The sequence below is a fragment of the Leopardus geoffroyi genome, chromosome C2 (assembly GCF_018350155.1).
Source record: "Leopardus geoffroyi isolate Oge1 chromosome C2, O.geoffroyi_Oge1_pat1.0, whole genome shotgun sequence".
NCBI lineage: Eukaryota > Metazoa > Chordata > Mammalia > Carnivora > Felidae > Leopardus > Leopardus geoffroyi.
The window spans coordinates 56,521,706-56,542,826 of NC_059333.1; positions in this window are offsets into that span (position 1 = coordinate 56,521,706).

Genomic DNA, 21,121 nt, shown 5'->3' on the forward strand with positions numbered 1-21,121 from the left:
AAAAAAAAGAATTGATGAGGATTTGATTTTTTGGTACTATATATATAACAGCAGCAGCAAAAAGAAAGGAGAAAGTATGTCAAGTTTGTTTAAAACACTGAGTGTAATTGTTTTATTGGCAATTTATATTATAAAATATTAGAGATAGAAAAGACTACAGAGGCCCTCTCAAAAATAAATAAACATTAAAAAAAAGGGGGGGGGGTCGCCTGGGTGGCTTAGTTAAGTTTCCAACTTTGGCTCAGGTCATGATCTCGTGGTCCGTGGGTTTGAGCCCCACATCGGGCTCTGGGCTGACAGCTCAGAGCCTGGAGCCTGCTTCAGATTCTGTGTCTCCCTCTCTCTCTCTGCCCTTCCCCTGCTCATGCTCTGTCTCTCTCTGTCAAAAACAAATAAACATTAAAAAAACTTTTTTTTTAAAGAAAAGACTACAGAGGTCAAATGCCAAGTGTTCAAATCCACTTTTTCCCTTTCTCTTAGAGTCTCCTTTTAGCAAGTGTTTCTTCTTTCTCTTTCTCTGTATCTCTATGTATGTATCTTCTGTAGTTAAAGAATAATTCAAATAGAAGTCCAAGGATACATTATTTACTGTTGCGTTTGCTATGATATTAGTTATCAACTGGAAATAATATTTTTGATGTCTTGCTCTGTCTCATTCAAAGGACCTCAAAATTGTGTGTATGCAAATCCACAACAATGGAAGGTCAAGTAGTTGCATTTTTAACCGCTGGTTATGCACGCAGAATGATGTATTTGTATTTTCTATATGCTTGCAATTTAGAAGAGTCGATGCTCAGTTTAAGGACATTCAAATTGCAAAATACAAAGTCAATGTTTTATAAATTATATTCAATGCAGAATCATCAGATTCCTTTTGCCAGGTGAGGGGCAGTTCAGTGTAGAGAAAAGTGCTTAGACACTATTTATTAGCTATTTGACCTGATTTTCTCACATGGAGAATGGATCTAATAAAATTTACATTAAGCTTTTTTGTGAACATTAAAAATAAGATGTTAAATTAACCAATACTTATTAAGAGCTTGTAATAATGCTAAACACAGTGCAAGGCAATGAACACAGTGTCTGGCATAGAATAGCCACATACTGAATGGGAGCCTTTATCAATAACTTAATAAATGTTTCCCTTATGATTAAATTGTTTATGACTTTTGGTTTGTTTGTTTTCAGCAGTGCACTGGGGGTCCTATAAAGGCCTGGTAATCTTGTTTCTTTAGGGGTTTGACCTTGTAGCCTTGTGAATATTTACATGGTAGTTTCAGTTCTTGGCTAACTTTACTATATTCTAGAGAGAGTCATGAAATCATATCCTCATTCAAATAAATACCCATAAGCCTAAGATAAATCACAGTGGCCCTAATGAAAGCTGAACAGCCAAAACTAGCTCTTGCCCTTCAGGGTATCTTAAATTTTGGTATTTCATATTTTTGTTTATAAGAGAGGCTGTAGGAGTGTTTCCAGTGTATGAATATCCTTTTTAAAAAAATGTTTACTGGGGCTCCTGGGTGGCCCAGTCGGTTAAGCGTCCGACTTCAGCCAGGTCACGATCTCGCGGTCTGTGAGTTCGAGCCCCATATCAGGCTCTGGGCTGATGGCTCAGAGCCTGGAGCCTGTTTCCGATTCTGTGTCTCCCTCTCTCTCTGCCCCTCCCCGTTCATGCTCTGTCTCTCTGTCCCAAAAATAAATAAACGTTGAAAAAAAAATTAAAAAAAAAAGTTTACTTATTTAGTTTTGAGAGTGAGTGAGCAGGGGAGGGGCAGACACACACACACACACACACACACACACACACACACACACACACAGAATCCAAAGCAGGTTCGGAGCTGTCCACTCAGAGCCCAACACAGAACTCGAACTCACGAACCATGAGATTGTGACCTGAGCCGAAGCCGGCCGCTTAACCGACTGAGCCATCCAAATGTCCCGGAATATCCTTTTTCTTAATCAAACGTTGCATTTATAATTTAAAGAGTAGAAAAAGGAAGTGAGCTGTCACAGAAATTGTAAAGTATGGAGCTGATAAAGATGAATTAAGAGGGTACATTAGTGCCCTAAATGATTTTAAAGGCACTTTAAAGAAAACAATGAAAGGAAGGAAAATTATACCCTAGGTTCTGGTACCACAGTTGTTTATTCCTGGGAAGCAAAGTTGCCTTCTCAGCTCACTGTATGCAACAAACATGACTAAATGAGGCGAGGCAGGCAGCGGGGTGTATGCGCTGACGGTGGTATTAGGCACTAGGGAATCAAATGGGTCAGATGCATTCATGAAACTTGCTGCGTTGTACTGCGCAGTTTGGTACCTTGTATCAAATTACGTGTCTCTAGCTATAATCTCTTTGAGGACAGTGTATTTATTATATTGTTTCATTCTTCACAGCTTTCAGAGATCCTCACCAAGAACCAACTCTCCATAAATACTTGCTAACCAACCGTCTTCCCGCCTGACTGAAGACGTTAAACAAAACGTAATTTTCAGGCGTCTTACGGCTTTTATTTTTTGTTTTCTAGCTTTCCTTATACATGCCTGAGGAAGGAAGCATCTTGATTTAAAAGCTGCTTGTGATGCTGCGTTGGTAAGAATCCTGGGAGCATCTTAGCTCTGTCCTCTCCACACAGCCTGTCTTAGCCCATCCTCACAGCAGGGTGTTCTGTGACTTGCAGCAGTTGAATCTGATATCTTTCCAATACCCTAACTGTCCTTCTGTCTTGCGTGCCTCCTCCTAATTAACCAATGGGGAAGGACTGTGGCAACACTGCCTCTCGTGTGGAATCCATTTATCTATTCTTACCCACACAACTTGCAAACTAGAGGATCCTGGGCAACTCCCAGCGGGTGCCTGGAGCATAAGGGAAAAATGTGTCTGGTTGGTTGTAGTAACCGTGTGGGCCCATGACATTAGCATGTGTTTGTGTATTGTTGGAAGCATGTGTGCTGGGGTCGGAAGAGCTGGGTTCGAATTCTCCTCTGCCATTTGCTATTTGTGCTAAATTATTTTCTGCCCATCCTCCCTCTAATCTTTTTTCTTGATTAAAAATCTTACACAAAATGCTGAAGCTCTTAGTCTAGCTGTGTTCTTATAACAACAAATTGAAAAGAGCAGCGTCTGTCATATAGATTTGTTTTAAATGAAATAATCCGTGTAAAGTGTTTATACCCAGTTTGGTGCACAAAGTGCTCTCATTGAATAGGTGTTTCCTATTATTGCTGTTCCTCTTCTTTCTGTATCAACTTTGCATTATAATCCATTGTACAGTCTTTATATGACATCAGTATATAGGCCATTTTATAGCTCAATATCAGCTTTGCTGCCTCATTCACTGCCATAAGATCTGAAATAAATCTCCTTCCCTTTCTCTTTCTTCCTCTCCCTCTCTCTCTTTCTCTCTGCCCCACTCCCCCCCCCCCCCCCGCCACCTTATTTCTTGTTACTCTAGCTTTTGTAGGTTCTACAAATTTTAGGTTTAAGGTAACCCGGGTCACCATTTCCTTATTGCTTTGCTTTGTGTTCACTACTCATAGCGTACTTTCCTTGTGACTTTCTGTCTTGGAGACTGTACCCTTGAACTTGGTGAAAAGTAAATTTGCTATAATCTAGAAGCTGCCATTTGTGTGAAGCTCTAGCAGTAAATGCAGAAAATATACAACTTTATAAATCAATAGAATTCACTTTTCTGTTCTAATTTAAATTTATTTTAGATAGTTCTTGGATGGGGCAGTTTCTGAGGTCTTCAACTATTAGCCATCTGATGTTCTGAATTGTTGAAAGAGACCAGGCCCATTTCTCCATTAAAAAAATCTTCTGATGCTAACACTGTACTGTTCACACAGCATCTTGCTCAGAGTCAAGTTGAGTCAGAGACATCTGTATCCATCAAGACTGTTCTTTTTAAAATTTTTTTTTAATGTTTATTTATTTTTGAGAGAGAGAGAGAGAGAGAGACAGAGTGCAAACAGGGGAGGGGCAGAGAGAGAGAGAGGGAGACACAGAATCCGAAGCAGGCTCCAGGCTCCACGTTGTCAGCACAGAGCCCAGCACAGAGCCCAGGGCGGGTCTTGAACTCACGAATTGCAAGATCGTGGCCTGAGCCAAAGTCAGACACTTAACCAACTGAGGTGCCCCAAGACTGCTCTCTTTTTTTAGGGCCATTGTGAGAATATCCTGCAAGGAGACCAGTCTGAGTTTGGGTGCCTCATCATCTGAGCTTGAGAAAGATTTATTTGAGAGATCCTGGGAATGTCTGCTGCTCAACTCCTGGAAACCTTGGGGGAGGTAGAGATTATGAGCACCTCCTTCACGGTTGGGGCTGGGGGGTGGGCAGGAGCCGTGGGTCCCTGCTTGCTCATCGCCAGGTAACTCAGACAGAATCACCCACAGCCATTCACTGGACAGTCCTGTGTGCCACCCACAAGTACTTAGTTATGATATGTAAAATGAATTATTAGACCTAATCATTAGTAGGTCATTAATTATCAGATCTAACAATGACTAATAGATCTAATGACAATTTATGAGATCTTAATAAATCAATTAAGTTGAATAGGAGATAGAGAGCATGTGAATAATGTGGGGAAACGATGCAAGATACACTGAAAGCCAGGTACAAAGGCTTAGCATCTTGTGACAGGATATCACGATCCATGGAAGGTTTTTAAGTCATAAAATTGCACCGTGAAGGTAGCATTTGGGATTATTGATCCAACATCAATAATTGGTTAGCATGAGATGGTAAGAGTGATGGGAGCCTGTTGTTCTAGAGTCTGGAGTGAAAGTAGGAATGGCAGAAATAGAATAAATGTGAAAAGGAAATGGCATTATGATCGACTCGAATCCCAGGATGATGGAGGGACCACAACATGGTTCCTTTCTAGGCTGTAACAGGTTGGATTTAGCCAGCCTGTGAGAGTCTGACAAAAGAGGAGTCAAATGAGCTTTTTTGGGAGGAGAGGAGACTGAGTTTCAGACATAGGGTGGGTCACTGCATGGGAGGGAAATCACTAAGGGAATATTTAGAAAAGGGATAAGGAAACCCAAAGATAAACTTCAACAGTTTCTAAAAGGTGTTGTTTTGTTTTTAGGTTTCTGGAGTTGGGCAGAACTGGGCTTTAATTCCATTCCTGTTAAATTTTATACTAGTTCCTATATTTCCTTGAGCTTTATTTTTCTTATCCATAAACTGAGGAGGGGATAGTAGTCACAATCTAGGAGACAGTTTGTAAGTAAATGTGTTACAGTATATAGAGGTATGTGGTACAGGGATTAGGCATGGTGAGCCACTAAATAGAACCTGATAAAAATGTTACATGTTCAGTCCCTTGAAGTTGGAAGTGAGTACTGGGAGGCGCCAGGGTGGCTCATTTGGTTGAGCGTCCAACTCTTGATTTCAGGATCAAGCCCCACATTGGGCTCTGCACTGAGCGAGGAGCCTGCTTGAGATTCTTTCTCCCTGCCCCCTCCCCTGCTCACAGTCTCTCTCTAAAAAAACAACACAACACAAAACAAAACAAAACAAAAAAAGTGAGTATTGGGGAATGTTGAAATTGGGAGTCGAGAGCCAGGAACATTTCCTGTCCTCCTCTATAAGGTCTGGAACTTCAAAAATAATATTATCTACTTTTTGAGTATAACATTTGAATTATTGTTTAGATGAAAAGGTTCTAGTTTTTCACCCTGGACATTGAGATTTTTAAAATCCCTTGGAGATTGCCAGTGGACCCTGCAAGGGAAAGTATTAGACCATAATGATGTGCTAGTCGTAAAATGCATCATTAATTTGTCCACTTTGATAGAGGTTATTTATTGAGATCAGTGTGAGTTTCACTGTCTCTGAGTCACCACAGCCCTGATATTTCTCTCTTCTTTAAGGGGGAAGCCGCAAGCTTAATCATGCAACAAAGGATTTAAAAATTACAACTCCTAAGACTTGACAAAATACTTTTCTGCCCCACTGACTGACATAAAATGCAAATAATAATTCTGTATTACTTCTCCGGGACATTGTATGGAATAAGTAATTAACGAATGTCAAGAATGTCAAGAGTATAAAAATAATGATTAAACATAAAATAAATGCTAAAAATTATTGTTATTTATTTTTTGCTATTATGGCTTTATCTCATTTCAGTAGCCTGGACCTTCTTTTTCTACAGCTGCAAAAATGCATTTGGTAATTATAAGAATTAATCAAGCCCCAAACTGGATGATGGTGGTGGCAGACATCCTTAATTACAGGCAATGGAAAGCGAAGGTCATTGCTGGTTTAAATCCAGCTTAGGTCAGTGCAGAGAAAAAGCCATTAACAGCTGAATGTGATTTTATGCACTGAACAGAATGGATTGCTGCCTCAGCCCAATGTCTGAGTAAACAGGTGTCCCACATCTGAGCTAACAATCCCAAAAAGGACCAACTGGCCCCTTTGATGGCTGGCAATCTCGATAAACAGGTTCTCAGTGCCGGCTTCACTTTAAGCTCACCTGAAAAGCTCTGGAAATGCAGATGCCCAGGAGGCACCTGGGCCAATTAAATCAGCATCTCTAGGAATAGAACCCAGGCACTAGGGTTTTTTTGTTGTTGTTTTTTTGTTTTTTAATCGTTCTCCAAGCGATTCCATTGTGCAGCTACATTTAAACAGCATTGCTCCATAGGAAGGAAAAGACAAAAAGCAATGTTCATGTCTCCCCACCCATGTGTCTTTACGATAGCTTTGTAATGAACCACCACCTATGGTGAAGTGTTTGTTTCAATGATGCCCATATAATGTAAGACCTGTAGGTTAAAAGAAAAAAATAGGCTAATAGGCTTTAGTTTATTTGGTTACCTAGTTGATAGCTCTGGGGACTATTTTCTTGCTTTAAAAAATGATTTGTAATCCCAACCTCAGCCACCACTTGGATATTTGATGGTATAACCTGCCTGAAGACATGGACATTTGAGGCTTATAAGAGGTTTCTGAGGTTCTGTGCTCATATCTATTTATCACCCTGTTGATGCACAATTTAAATCTTTGCCTGGGGACAGGCAAGCTGCTGTGCTTATTAACCTTATATAAGAAATACAAATGCTTGATTTTTCACCTGCCATCTTAAATTCAGGTCACTGGGCAAGACAAGTCTTAGTCCCCTCCCCCTTCTGATTGGTGGGTGACAAAGAAGTGCGAAGCTACAAGCAATCATAGATATGGGGGTGCTTCAAAAGGAAGCTAGCTAAACCCATGGAGATTGTTTAGTATCACATGTGCTCTAGAGCGCCCAGAAAGTTTCATCAGGTCAACGGTGTCTTCTCTCTCCATTTTTTTCCACAATGCTGTTATCTTTTATTGAGGAGACAGGCCACTGGCAAGGATCAGCCAGACATAATGGCACTCTTTTAAGAGTGCCTTCCTCCTAGAGGAGCTGTGTTTGATCACCATGACTACACCCAATGACGGAAGTGCAAGGGCCACTGAATTGCCACACCTAGTGAGGGATATTCTGTACAACTAACTTTAATTCACTGGCCAGGCATCAGTTTTGGTATTATTACTCTTTTTTTTTAAGTTTATTTATTTTTGAGAGAGAGAAAAAGCACGAGCAGGGGAGGAGTAGAGAGAGAGGGAGAGAGAATCCCAAGCAGGCTCTGTTCTGACAGTGGGGCTTGAACTGACAAATTGTGAGATCATGACCTGAGCCCAAATCGAGAGTCAGATGCTCAACTGACTGAGCCACCCAGGTGCCCTGGTATTATTATTCTTAAGCAATATCTTCTCTTTAGACTGAAAAACTCATAAACTTTCAAAATAAGAAGGAATTTAACTTCCCTACTGTTGGGATGAGAAAACTGAAGCCCATAATCATTCAGATAGTTGGTCAAAGAGCCAGAATTCAAACAGATCTCCCTACCCCTACCAAGTGCCCTTTCTACTGCTTAACTAACGGTGGCTTCGGAATGATGACCCATGAGGAGCCTTGCTCAGGGTTTGGGATGAGGCCATATCACTGTTCCTGTGCTTTTTGGGGTTTCCCTTGTTTACATTAAAGTTTTACAGTGAAAAGGTTCTCTGTAAAATATCTGCTCCCTTCAGAAAAATATGGGGGATGGTACAGTTCTGCAAGAAGTGGATCTAATGACCAACGTGTGGAAGCTATCCTTGCTCAGGAGATACGTTGGACAGAAACTTCTTTTCACTACAGTTATTGGGCCACTACTAATATCCTTTAATATGTAAAATAACCTAAAAAACCTTAAACACAAGATGCCAGTGGTGGTGTTTTTGCTTTAGTAATTCAGCCTAATGGTTCTTTGAATTATGTACATATATTAAAAATGACACCAGAATAATTGAGGGGAAAGGCAAGCATTTATGTTGTCCTGTTTTAAAAACATGAATCGAGTCTATATACATTCAGTATTTCAGCAGCGCATCATCGTTACATTTTCTGATTTTATGCTTATGTCAAATTGCTTCCATAATGCTTAATTTCCCATATTACATCTGATGTTGGGTTTTAAAGAAATTACAAATGACCACAGCTACTTCAGTGGCTGATACAAGTAGATGGTCATACAGGACATTAGAATGTAATTGCCTTTCCTACAAGCCCTAATTATCAAGTTTTTTTTTTTTTTTTTTTTTTTTAAAAAAGGCTTCAAGGAAGGGACTGATAGAAAACTGTATCTATTATCAACACCATGCCCTTTTGGATCTTATGTACCAGTGTGGGAATATGAAAATAAAGACAATCATTTAAGGTCAGAGATAAATGATAACAAACAAAATCCATCAGGGCTTAAAGGGGCGGAATGGATAGGTGGATAGGGGTTGCTTTTCAGATAGGTTGGTCAGAAAAGAACTCTCTGATAAGGTAACATTTGGCAGAGATATTAATAAAGGGACCAAGACAGCTATGGTGCTGTCTGGTCCAAGACTATGTCCAGTTTAATAGATAATAAATACTATTTCACATTTTTAAACTATTAGGAAGAAGCTTCCAGACTCCTGCGTTTATAGAGTTCTTTATTGCAAGTGACAGAAAAGGGAGTTAGTAAAAGTATATTGGATAGTTCAAAGAGGGTTGGAACACTTGGTGCGGACTTACACAGCTAAGAAAAAGCAGTCAGATGAAAAACACACAGCCGCCGTCACCAAGAATGAGAACCCCAGCAGCTGGCCCCCCGCCGGTGTTGCGCAGGGGACTTCAGCTTTGCAGCAACTCTTTTAGCCACCAGAGAACATTCTCTGGTTTCCACTTGTACCATTTTCTCACTAGTGGAAATCCAGTACCAGTGAGTCTAATCAGTGAAGCCTAGGTCGTATCCTCAGGCCCTCATTGCAGATAACGCAGGATGGTGAACGGTTGGCATTTTCACCTTCTGTGCCAGGAGGAGCTTTATTGCTGGGTGGTCTTAAGGAATTACAAATTCTACTATAGCAGGCGTCTCATACAATTCAAACATTCTTTAACAGTAATCATGTTTTCTCATATTGTCCCTTGTTTGGGATATTAAGCATTCACAGCAGCCATTATATTTGCATAAATTTTGCTACTTGTGTGATCTAAGCAGAGTCTTTTTTTTAAAAAAAAATTTTTTAACGTTTCATTTATTTTTGAGACAGGGAGAGACAGAGCATGAACAGGGAAGGGTCAGAGAGAGGGAGACACAGAATCTGAAACAGGCTCCAGGCTCTGAGCTGTCAGCACAGAGCCCGACGCAGGGCTCGAACTCACAAACCGCGAGATCATGACCTGAGCCGAAGTCGGTTGCTTAACCGACTGAGCCCCCAGGCGCCCCAATCTAAGTAGAGTCTTAATGAGACAGAAACAGGATTTCACTTCAGCTGAAATCCTAGATTATATATAACCATGGATATGTATAATTTACCCTGGAAATGGATTATTGCATTGTTGCTGGACAAGTCTGAGAAGGTACATTGGAAGAGATGCAGTTTGCATATGTAAATAGGTTGGGTACACACAACTGGTCTCACTACCCCGTGGGAACATAAACAATACCATTAACATTAACATCTAAACCTCAATTGCTCCAGTGCCCAAACTATTGTGTAGGGCCACAGTCTGCTCCCAAATATGAAGTCAGCCTCAGTAATGCCAGATGTCTCCAGCATGGTGGCATCACATGTGCTCTTGCCCACTGCTGACATGTCCGGTTGTCCCACCACTGTCTCTGATATTGGAGTCTTGTAGGTACAAATACTTTCTTCTGTTTCCCTCCTTTGATTCTTAAGTGGACCTCAAAGCAGCACTGAATAAACTCATAATCTCATAATATCTTTTATAAACATAACTATAAGCTTCTACCCCCGACCTTTCTTTTACAGAAGTATAAAGCTAGTTAATCAGTTCAAGTAAGAGAAGAATACGTGTCTATAACTTTCATGGTTTAAAAAAAAAATTTAGTGTTTATTTTTTATTTTAAGAGAGAGAGAGAGAAAGAGCGAGATCCAGGGAAGAGCAGAGAGAGAGGGAGGTAGAATCCCAAGCAGGCTCTGCATGTAGGGCCTGATGCAGGGCTTGAACCCATGAACTGTGAGATTATGACCTGAGCTGAAAACAAGAGTCAGCTGCTTAACCAACTGAGCCACCCAGGCATCCCTAACTTTCATGGTTTTTGCCAACACTCTTCCACTACAGGTCTTTGTCTTACTAGTGCTATCACCATAAACAACAATAAAATGTCCCTTTTCTCCTTCAGTAAAACAAAAACAAAACAAAAACAAAAAACAAAAAACCCTTCCTCACATCCACAGACACATAAATTCATCTACAGGTGACGCTGTACAAAAAGCAATCCAACTTAGGTTCAGTTTAGACACTCTGATACTCCCACACTGATAAATAATGGAAAATAAAATTTACAGTGATTAGCTGTGCAAATTGGGTGTGTTTGATTCATATAATTACTTAGTTGTCTTTTATTTCTAGGTAATGTGGAAGCTCAGGTGTCCAAATTACCTAAGATCCCTGTTCCGGCAATTATTTTCAAATCCAAATTGGGAAGTAATGGGCTCTTGATTTAGTTAGTTATATAAAATCTATTAAAATGTGCCATTAACAACAGGAATGTAACAGCCTGGCTCAGTTCAGATCAGAAACAGATCAATAAAGCAGAAAAGTCTGCTGTGAGTAGCTTTGCTTAGCTATTTTTGAGCAATTATGGCAGGTTGGGAGGAAATGGAGTAGCATTTTCACAACCATGTATTTGAACACCTTGTATTTGTATTACACTTAAAACACTTCTTAATTTTTCTTCATAACAATGTATTATGGGAAAGAAACACACCAGCATTTCATAGTAGAGGAAATGCTGAATTGCTGAGAGAGGGTGACAAAGTAAAAGGTGACTAGGGTACTTCTAGACTGTCAGTCTCTGGTCTAGAACTCTGCATAGTCTCTATGATAATGATTTAAAATGGGGATCTCTGGTTCTATACATTCCTATCCTTTATAGGTTTGCACCTTTTTTTAAAAAAAAAAAAGTAGGCTTCACACTCAGTGCAAAGCCCAACATGGGGCTTGAACCCACGACCCTGAGATACAGAACTCAACTGAAATCGAGTCAGACTGAGCCACCCAGATGCACCTGTACATTTCCATTTTGATGGCACTTTATATATGCACTTTCCATCTTGTGTTTCTCATTATTTAATCCTTTGAAACTGCTTTTCCTTGTCTAAACTTCTTATTCATATGAATCTGGAACTTAGTATTTTTTCAGCATGAAGGCATTTTGGGCTTTATAAGAATGTGGATTCATATACTATGGAATTTAGTGTAACAGCTCTGTCTTAGAGTTTGAGTATCTCATTTTCAGCATATCTGTAAAAATATTGTAAATCTATCCCCTAATATTGTGCCTAGAGTGTCCCATGCCAGCTTACTTGACAATTTACTATTTTATTTAAACGAGAAGCACATACTATCCTTTTTGCCCAATGGAGGGTCATTAGTGTATATTTCAAGCTCCATTTGTAAAACTGACCTGGTCTTGGTATCTCTCAGTTTTTTCTGCTAATGAATATGATTTTGTCTTTCCCAAATAATTATGTAAATGATACAGATTTAACAGGTTGTAGAGACACAAAAAATTTGCCTCTGAGACAGGCAGGTTTGTATCCTTTTCCCAGAAATGAATACTGCTAAAAGAGTGAAAATCACAAAACCAGAACTTTTTTCCCCCTAGTATAAACTGCATGCTTCAGAGGAGCTTATGGTGCTTCAAAGATCTTGTATTTTCACAATATTCCTGTGATACAAGTGGGGAAAATAATTTAATATCTTTTTATTATCATCAACGAATATTGACTGTGATTTTATTATGCTGGGGAAGTAGAAAACAGAGATGTCTAGGATTGTATAAGCTTTGGGGTGCCTGGGTCGCTCAGTCATTAGCCATCAGACTTCAACTCAGGCCATGATCTCATGGTTCATGAGTTCGAGCTCTACATCAGTCTGCCTGCTGTCAGAGTTGAGCCCGCTTGGGATCCTCTGTTCCCCCCCCCCCCCACTTCCTGCCCCTCCCCTGCTTGCTATCTCTGTCTCTCTGTCTCTCTCTCTCTCTCTGTCTCTTTCTCTCCCTCTTTCAAAGTAAACATTAAAAGAAAGAGAGTGTATAAGCCTCAAAGCCACTTGTATGCTAGATGGCAAAGACTTATTCACTAAAAGATAAAGAACAATGTAAAACAGATGCTAAGTATATTGAATGGAGCACACATTGCAGAAACACCTTCACTTACAAACATTCAAAGTCAGTAAATCATTGATATGAACTAAGCTATTGACCAGAGCAAACCATGGCAACCCAGCATGCCAACAACTAATGGTGCTGATTGCCTCTTACACAAGTAGGTTTGGCCTCACGAATAGATGGAGTTTCAAACATCCTTTTAAATCCTAATATTGTAAGTATCTGTAAATGCCAAAATAATTCAGCAAAGAACACTAATGACTGAAGTAGTTGGAAAATACGGGATTCAAGATACACTTTAATGGAAGAGGTAGACATTTCAGTAGACAGAAGGAAAAGGAAATTAAGCAAGAAAGGACACAGAAAGAAATGTGAATGACCATTTCAGGAATATTAAGTAGACTTGGTAGGATTAAGGGTAATGTTTCTTTTTTTTTAAAGTTTATTTATTTTGAGAGAGAGAGAGAGAGAGAGAGAGAGAGTGTGCTGGGGGGGGTGGTGGGGGAGAGGGAGGGAGGAAGAGAGAGAGAGGGAGAGAGAGGGAGAGAGGGAGAATCCTAAGCAGGCTCCACACCCTCGGTGCAGAGCCCAAATCAGGGCTCCAACTCATGAACTGTGAGATCATGAATGAACTGTGAGATCATGACCTGAGCTGAAATCAAGAGTCGGATGCTTAACAGACTGAGCCACCCAGGTGCCCCAAGTGTAGTGTTTCTTTAGATGTTTAATGTTAAATTGGGAAACATAGAGCACAGACTGAGGGTTTGAAAAGAGCAATGCATATATAAAAAATGTTACATGTATGAGATTTGTTACTGACGGCAGATTGATATCAAGGAAACCAATTGCAGTGAGACAGGAAGACAACTACAGTTATTAAGCATCGATGTTGTGGCTATTGTGGTATGTGCTTAGCATTTGGTTCTTCATTTGACTTCAGAAACTACTGTCAGAGTACAAGGAGGCTGTAAACTCATGGAAAAGGGTAGCCCTAATGAGAATAGAAAGAAAGGAACAATTAAAAAAAAATTAATGTTTATTTTTGAGAGACAGAGACACAACATGAATGGGGGGGGGGCGCAGAGAGAGAGAGAGAGAGAGAGAGAGAGACAGAATCTGAAGCAGGCTCCAGGCTCTGAGCTGTTAGCACAGAGCCCATGCAGGGCTCAAACTCACAGACCATGAGATCATGACCTGAGCTGAAGTTGGACACTTAACTGGCTGAGCCACCCAGGCGCACCAAGAAGGTAACAGTTTTAAATTCAAAGACTTGAAGCCTGATTCTAAGGGGCAAAAAGGGAGGGGCCAAGAATCTATCAGACTTTGAACTGAGTTTTGAGGTGCAAACATTTAAGGGTTGGGGGAAGGAAGGAAAGTAGCAGAGATGACAGAGACGGAGAGCTTGAACTGAAGAAGGAGAATCAGTATATTTAGAGTTATAGAAACTTAGAGATAATAGAGCTTGAATATTAAAGAGGAAACTTTCATCAAAGAACCCTGTGTATAATTCAGGTGCCCCGGCATCCAGCACTGTCATTTATATAGGTTACTAATCTGGCTGCTGAGTTTTGAAATAAAGCTATATTTCTTTTACCTACAGACTTAACTCCTAGATCACGACTATTCTGTTTCTGACAGATTCTGATTTTCCTTTTTAACAGGGAAAAATTATTTAAATCATTGCTATATAACAACAAAACAGGAATACTCTCATCAAAGTCTTCATTAACATCACCTGTTGACTCTCTTGCCAAGAACCTTTTCATAATTCTTTTTTTCCATGTGCCTTATCTCTTACATCCTGGGAACCAGAGCCAATGAAAAACCAAACAGGCAGACTTGGGGAAAACAAAAAACAAAAAACAAAACTAACTACCTTGTTATTTGTATAACGTTGAGATGATGGTATCTTGGTTACTGCCTGTTACATCTCCAACTCTGCCATTTAGTACTCTAAAATCACAAACGCCAATTAAGGCACACAGGTGAGAGAGTAAAGAGAAAAATCAATCAACAAAATTTGGGAAATCTGAGGGTAATCTCACCAGGGAGTCTTTGCTGAAAACTTCACTGTTCTAATGAAAATAGTTTCTTGTTTCAATAGTAAGGAAGGTGCTTTTCATGCTGAGGCCTCACTTAAAGATGGAAGATGATTGGCTAATTGCTTATATAATCTTATTACTTAAATTGATGGAAAAGCCATCTTTATTTTTGTTTTTAGATCCAATATAAATCAAAGTGGATGTAGTTGTCATTAATCAAATAGGTATGAGCTGAAAATTGTGCAAAATTTAATTAAAAGATGAGACAAGTGCATTCCTAGGTGGTTTTTTGCATCAGACTTATTGTCTTATGGTAGGAAATTAATTAAATGGCTCCTTCTAAACATATATGATTTATTATAGAAGGGAGACCCTTCAAAAAGTGAGACAATGGGGAAATTAAAGCAAAATTTATATCATTACTAGAGCACTACATAACATATTGACAAATACCTACTTTATTTATTAGTCATTGTCTTTAATTGTGCACATAGCAGGTAGATGCCCAGATTCAGGATGTGCAGTTTGAAAATGCATATTTACTCTTGCAATTGTGTGCATATTTGAAGTGGGTTTTTCTGAACTACTGTCTGTGATAGCAAAGCAAAGCAACAGACTTGGTATAAACACTGACCTGCAGTCTAACTTCCACAAGAGCTAGAAGAGAATTTGTGGTTAGATAAACCAACTGTATACATTGATAATATGTGGTAATACATGTTAAAATTACCATTTTGTGATTTTTTTCTAAATCAAAGTACTTTTAATTTCCAGATAATAGTAAAGAGATATATTTTCATATTTGTCCAAAGAACATATGGGATACATAGGATGAGAGCCATTTCTGGAATATTATCTTTTCTGGTATTTTATGCATCAAACTGGTTTTGAAAACAATACCTGGCATATAAAGAGCAATCAATCAATATTTTTTCAATAATTGGCTGTGAAATGACTTAATCTTGCTGAATCCTGCTTTCCAGTGATTAGCTTTAGTGTTCTACTACCATATTTATTTTACTTATTGCAGAGCAGACTATGAAACCTGGAAAAAGGAGATATGGGAAAAGTAATGGGACTTTTGGGGAAGCAAAGCTGTACTACATAATCCTGTTTAAGACTATGCATGGAAGTTTGGGTAAGACCATTTATAAAAGAGTGGGCAACAGAAAAACTATAAGCTTGGGAGCTACAGAGCTCATGAAAGCAATAACATTTGTGGCTGAATTTATGCATCAGGTTTCTGGGCTTGTTTAGCCATTGTTCATCTGTAATACAGATGAAAGCTTTGCTGTTCTGGTTGACTTAGGTCTAAGGTGGCTTGTAGATAGGCTTTCTTAGCCCCCTAGCTTCCTCTATGACAGGCACGGAGGACTCTGAAAGGCAATGTTTGAAAAGGACTGCATTAACAATAAGTGGGCTACAAGGAACACAAATATTTGCTGACTGACAGATTGAAGTTATAAGTCCATGAGTAGACTCATCTATCTGATGAGATGTTGAAGAAGAAGAAGAAGAAGAAGAAGAAGAAGAAGAAGAAGAAGAAGCAAAGATGATGATGATGATGATTGTGATAAAACACTTCTTGAATGCTATGTGTGAGGTATTTTTCCACGTGCTTTTATTTATTTAATCCTCCCATTGAACCAATAAAGGAGATACTATTATCATTTCCATTTTACAAATGAAGAAACTGAATCACAGAGTGGTTAAGCAACTTGCCCAAGATCACAGAACTAATAAGTGATTATAATCGTGAGTAAATCTTATTGATTACTGTTAATATAATGAATAGATAATTGATTAATGTGATGAATTAATTACTTATCTTTATATCTAGATATCTATATCTACATCTGTATCTCTACCATGTGCCTCATAATGTGAAACATATAGTATAAATCCAAGAAAAATAAAACATAGTTCGCCCTTTGAAACACATACAGTTTTATTTGAAAGATGCACTTGCACATAAAACTACTTGATTCTACATTTGTTTAAGTGCTTTGTTTAACAGAGCAATTAAGGGCAGTAAGAGATCAGAGATTACTTGTTGAGATCACTGTAGCCTGGAATGATTATTAAAGTCTTTGTTTAGAATATGGACTAAAATCAAAAGGTGTAGGATGGGTAATAAGGATAAGATAATTTTCTAGGTTGATAAAAAAAAATGAGGAAAGACATGGATACTGTATATGCAAGTACCCGTATAGAGATAGATGTGAAATTAGGATTTGGGTTGGACAATTGAAAAGTTGGATTGGAATGATGATACAGGTTTTGGAGGGTATCTTAGCTCAGGCTGCTGTTAACTAAATATCAAAGACTGGGTGGCTTAAACAACAAACATTTATTTCTCATAGGTGTGGAAGATGGAAAGTCCAATAATGTGCTGGTGTATATGATATCTGGAGAGAGCCTGCTTCCTGGCTTACAGATGGCCATCTTCTCAGATCCTCGCATGGCAGGCAGCAGAGAGAGAAGCAAGGCCTCTTGTATCTTTTCTTATAAGGGCACTAGTCCCATTAGAGCTTTACCCTTGTGAGCCATTACTTCCCCAAAGGTCCCATCTTCAAATACTGTTAACACTGGAGACTTAGGTTTCAACATAAATTTTGGGGGGACACAAACATAAGTCCATAACGGAAAGCCTTGAATACAGGGAACAGAGTGTATGTTGTACTTTGAAACTCATTGTGCATGTTGTTGAGAAAACAAAGTAGGAGATGGAAGTGGTCTGATGGCAGCAGTGCTATAGCAGGATTAATATGCTGTTGGATACAAGACAAATTAGTACAGGGACTGAGTAGACCTTGAACTAAGAAAATCTGTTTCCTCAGGAGGTATTGCAATAATTCAGGAATGGGTTAATGAGCATCCAAATTAGAGTCATGACAATGGGAATAAAAATGAGGGGGGAGAGAGGATCAGGAGAACATTTTGTGGCTGAATTCAGTCACTTACATTCGGCCGCAGGTTAGAATGCTCATGGTGAATGTTTGCTGAATATTTTCTGAAGCGCAAAAACAACTTTGTGATATGGGAGTAAAATACAGTGGCTGCTGGCCGCAGATTGTTCAGCTTGTTGCAGCTCTAAATTACTGAACAAATACCTTACAACAGGAAACTTGGATGTTCGACATAAAATATGTAAAAGTGAGACAGAGGAGACTTGGTACTCTCAAAAAATAAATATGAGCAATTTAATAGTAAGAGAATTTGGCACAAAGAACTTAATTGGAAGTCAGACAATTCACCTGCATGGATCATCTACGATATGCATGTCTAATTATGCTGCTAGAGATGAACTCACTTTGAAAAACCGACCAAAGCATTTTTCATGTGTCAGAGATCTATTTCTCTTCAACTTTATGGATTTTATACATGAAATTGTTTTAACGATTAGTGGCAAATTACTGTAATTAGAATACTATACTCCCATAAATTTCACTGGAAAAAATTTTGGGGGCGTTAATAACCATTCCATTTTATCTGATACAAATATCATAGGATAGCAGAAGGTGGCAAACTTTTCCAAGGGAAATATCGTGCTAGCCTGAAATTTAGCAAATGCTATAAATGCATAGGTGTCAAAGTGTGTGCTACATGTTTTCTACTATAATATTTAATTAATGCCTTAACTGCTGTCAGAAGCAGCACATATTTCATCCCTTTGACTACATTAGAACCCAAAGCAATTTAATTTCTGGGTAGTTTATGCTGAAAATTTGTCCTATGGGATAAACTAATAGGAAAGAGGGTAGTGATGTGCACTGTCTATGGACCTGTGAATGTGCTTGGCATTATATAATTGCCATGCGCAGTTTCCCTTCATAGCTCTGGAGGGTCATCATAGCAGACTCAGGGGGCTGGTGAGGAATAAAAAGAGAAAGGAGAACCTTCCCCATGTATCCTACAGAAGAGCTGAAAGGTGAAGAGATTAACGGCTAGTGTTTGTGTCTCAACATGAACTTCCCTCTCTGTTCCAACACTGTTGAGAGTTATAATATAGCTGGCTCACTCCCTCTTCTCCATTTACCTCCTTGTTTCATCATCCCCACACTCTTCAAGGTTGGAGGATGAGGCCAAGGATTTCTTTTTTTTTTTTTAAACTTTCAGGCGCTCTCTCAGCTCTGTGGTCAGAGAGTAGAGAGGAGGGAATCAAGCCAACTTAAATCTGGGTTGGGAAGGACACCTAACCTAGCTTTGGGGTCTTCTCATCTCTTCATTGCCTCTTCTTTTCTTTTTTCTTTTCTTTTCTTTTCTTTTCTTTTCTTTTCTTTTCTCTTCTTTTCTTTTCTTTTCTTTTTTTCTTTTTGGTTAATGTTTATTATTGAGAGTGAGACAGACAGACTGTGAGCAGGGGAGGGACAGAGAGAGAGGGAGACACAGAATCCAAAGCAGGCTCCAGGCTCTGAGCTGTCAGCACAGAGCCTGACATGGGGTTGGAACTCACAAACCACGAGATCATGACCTGAGCCAAAGTCAGACACTTAACCAACTGAGCCACCCAGGCATCCCATTCACTGCCTTTCTGTCATCCCCTGGTTTGTCTTCTTTCCAAATTTTACAGATTTAATTGTGAACCCCCCAGCTTCATATATTGAAGTCCTAAAATGTGACTGTATTTAGAGATAGGACCTTTTAAGATGTGATTAAGTTAAAATGAGGCCATTAAAGGGGGACTTAATAGAATTTGACTGGTGTCCATATATAAGAAGAGAAAATTTGGACACATGAAAAGAAACACCAGGGGCTTATGTACACAGGAGGACAGTTGTGAAGAGGCAGAAACAAGTGACCATCTGCAAGCCGAGAAGAGAGGCCTCTAAGGAAACCAGTCTGGTTGACACCTTGATTTCATACTTCCAGACTCCCGAACTGTGAGAAAATAATTTTCTCTTGTTTAAGCAACCCAGTGTGTACTATTTTGTTATGGCAGCCCAACCAAAGTAATATACCAATGTTCTTGTAAATCTCAAGGTCCCCCTCTGACTGCCTCATGTCAGCCACCATGATTCTCCCACCTAGTCACCAGACTTATTTCTGCTGTATATAAAGAGTTATCTCTTTATGTTAATTCATAGTAAGATAATTAGATCATGGTTTTATCATGGCCACGTTGTCCATTAATATTGGGAAGGGCAGAGAGAGAGGGAGACACAGAATCCGAAGCAGGCTCTAGGCTCTGAGCTGTCCGCATAGAGCCCGATGTAGGGCTCGAACTCACAAACCGCGAGATCATGATCTGAGCTAAAGCTGGACGCTTCACCAACTGAGCCACCCAGGTGCCCCTGAATTTTTTGAATCTTAGTACTTAGCAGTTTTTACCCCACACTCTTCCTTTTATGACAAATCATCAGAGAACTATGACTATAAACTAGATTGTTTGGGTTTTCATGATAGTACTTTTACTAACCTGTTCTTTGATATTTGCCATTGGACTACATCAAACAATTCATTGAAACTCACTGTTGTATTTGTTGTAAGATAGTCATTCTCAGTATCCCATAATGTCTCCTTGAGTAGGACCATCAAGTGATCTTGAACAATCTCATGGATTGCACTTTGGGGTCCCTAGTCTTTACTCTGGCTTCCCTTCTTTACCCAAGCATTCTCTCCTCTTAAACTTACATGTCATTTATTTGTCTATACATATTTAAAATAACATATAGTTTATTAATTTAGAAGTATGTATTTGACTCATGTTTTAAGAAGATTAGTTGAAATTATTCACATGCATCTTTGCCATCGGTATCTATATGATCAACAGGCAGTGTTCCAAAGAACATTCAGAGTGTGAGTATGAATTATGACTCTAAATCCAGTTCTTACCGTAGCACCCAATCTTTCTCAACCCATAGATCTGTCAACATTCAGTGAAGGATGCCACATATTCTCAGGATCAACATAACATGAATTTTTATCCACATGAAACATATGGACCGATTGGTGGGGGTAGCAGAGATGAATTATGCAGTAATTATATGTAAGATGAGCATATGAATGTTAGCTAAGTATAACACCCTGAACTTATATAGCTTGTTAGTTGCTCTCACGGCAGGTGTATATGCTGTCCCTCCACTTTCCTAATGCTTGAAGGTTACAGACTAAGATATACTCTTTGGAAAACACTTGTACCAGATTCAATCCACAGTCAAGGTCTAGCAACCGCTTGGAAAAACAAAATCACCTCTTCCCACAATTGAATGGATCATTGCAGACACTCTACTATATGCCCTTTTACCACACATGTGGGTGTGGTGAGTATATTATTAGGAAAGTTTAAATGGATTGGGTAATTTTAATTGAATCTTTTTTGTTTTCTTAGATAACTCTATAATAAATATAAGTGATTTGAAGAAAGCTACCTCT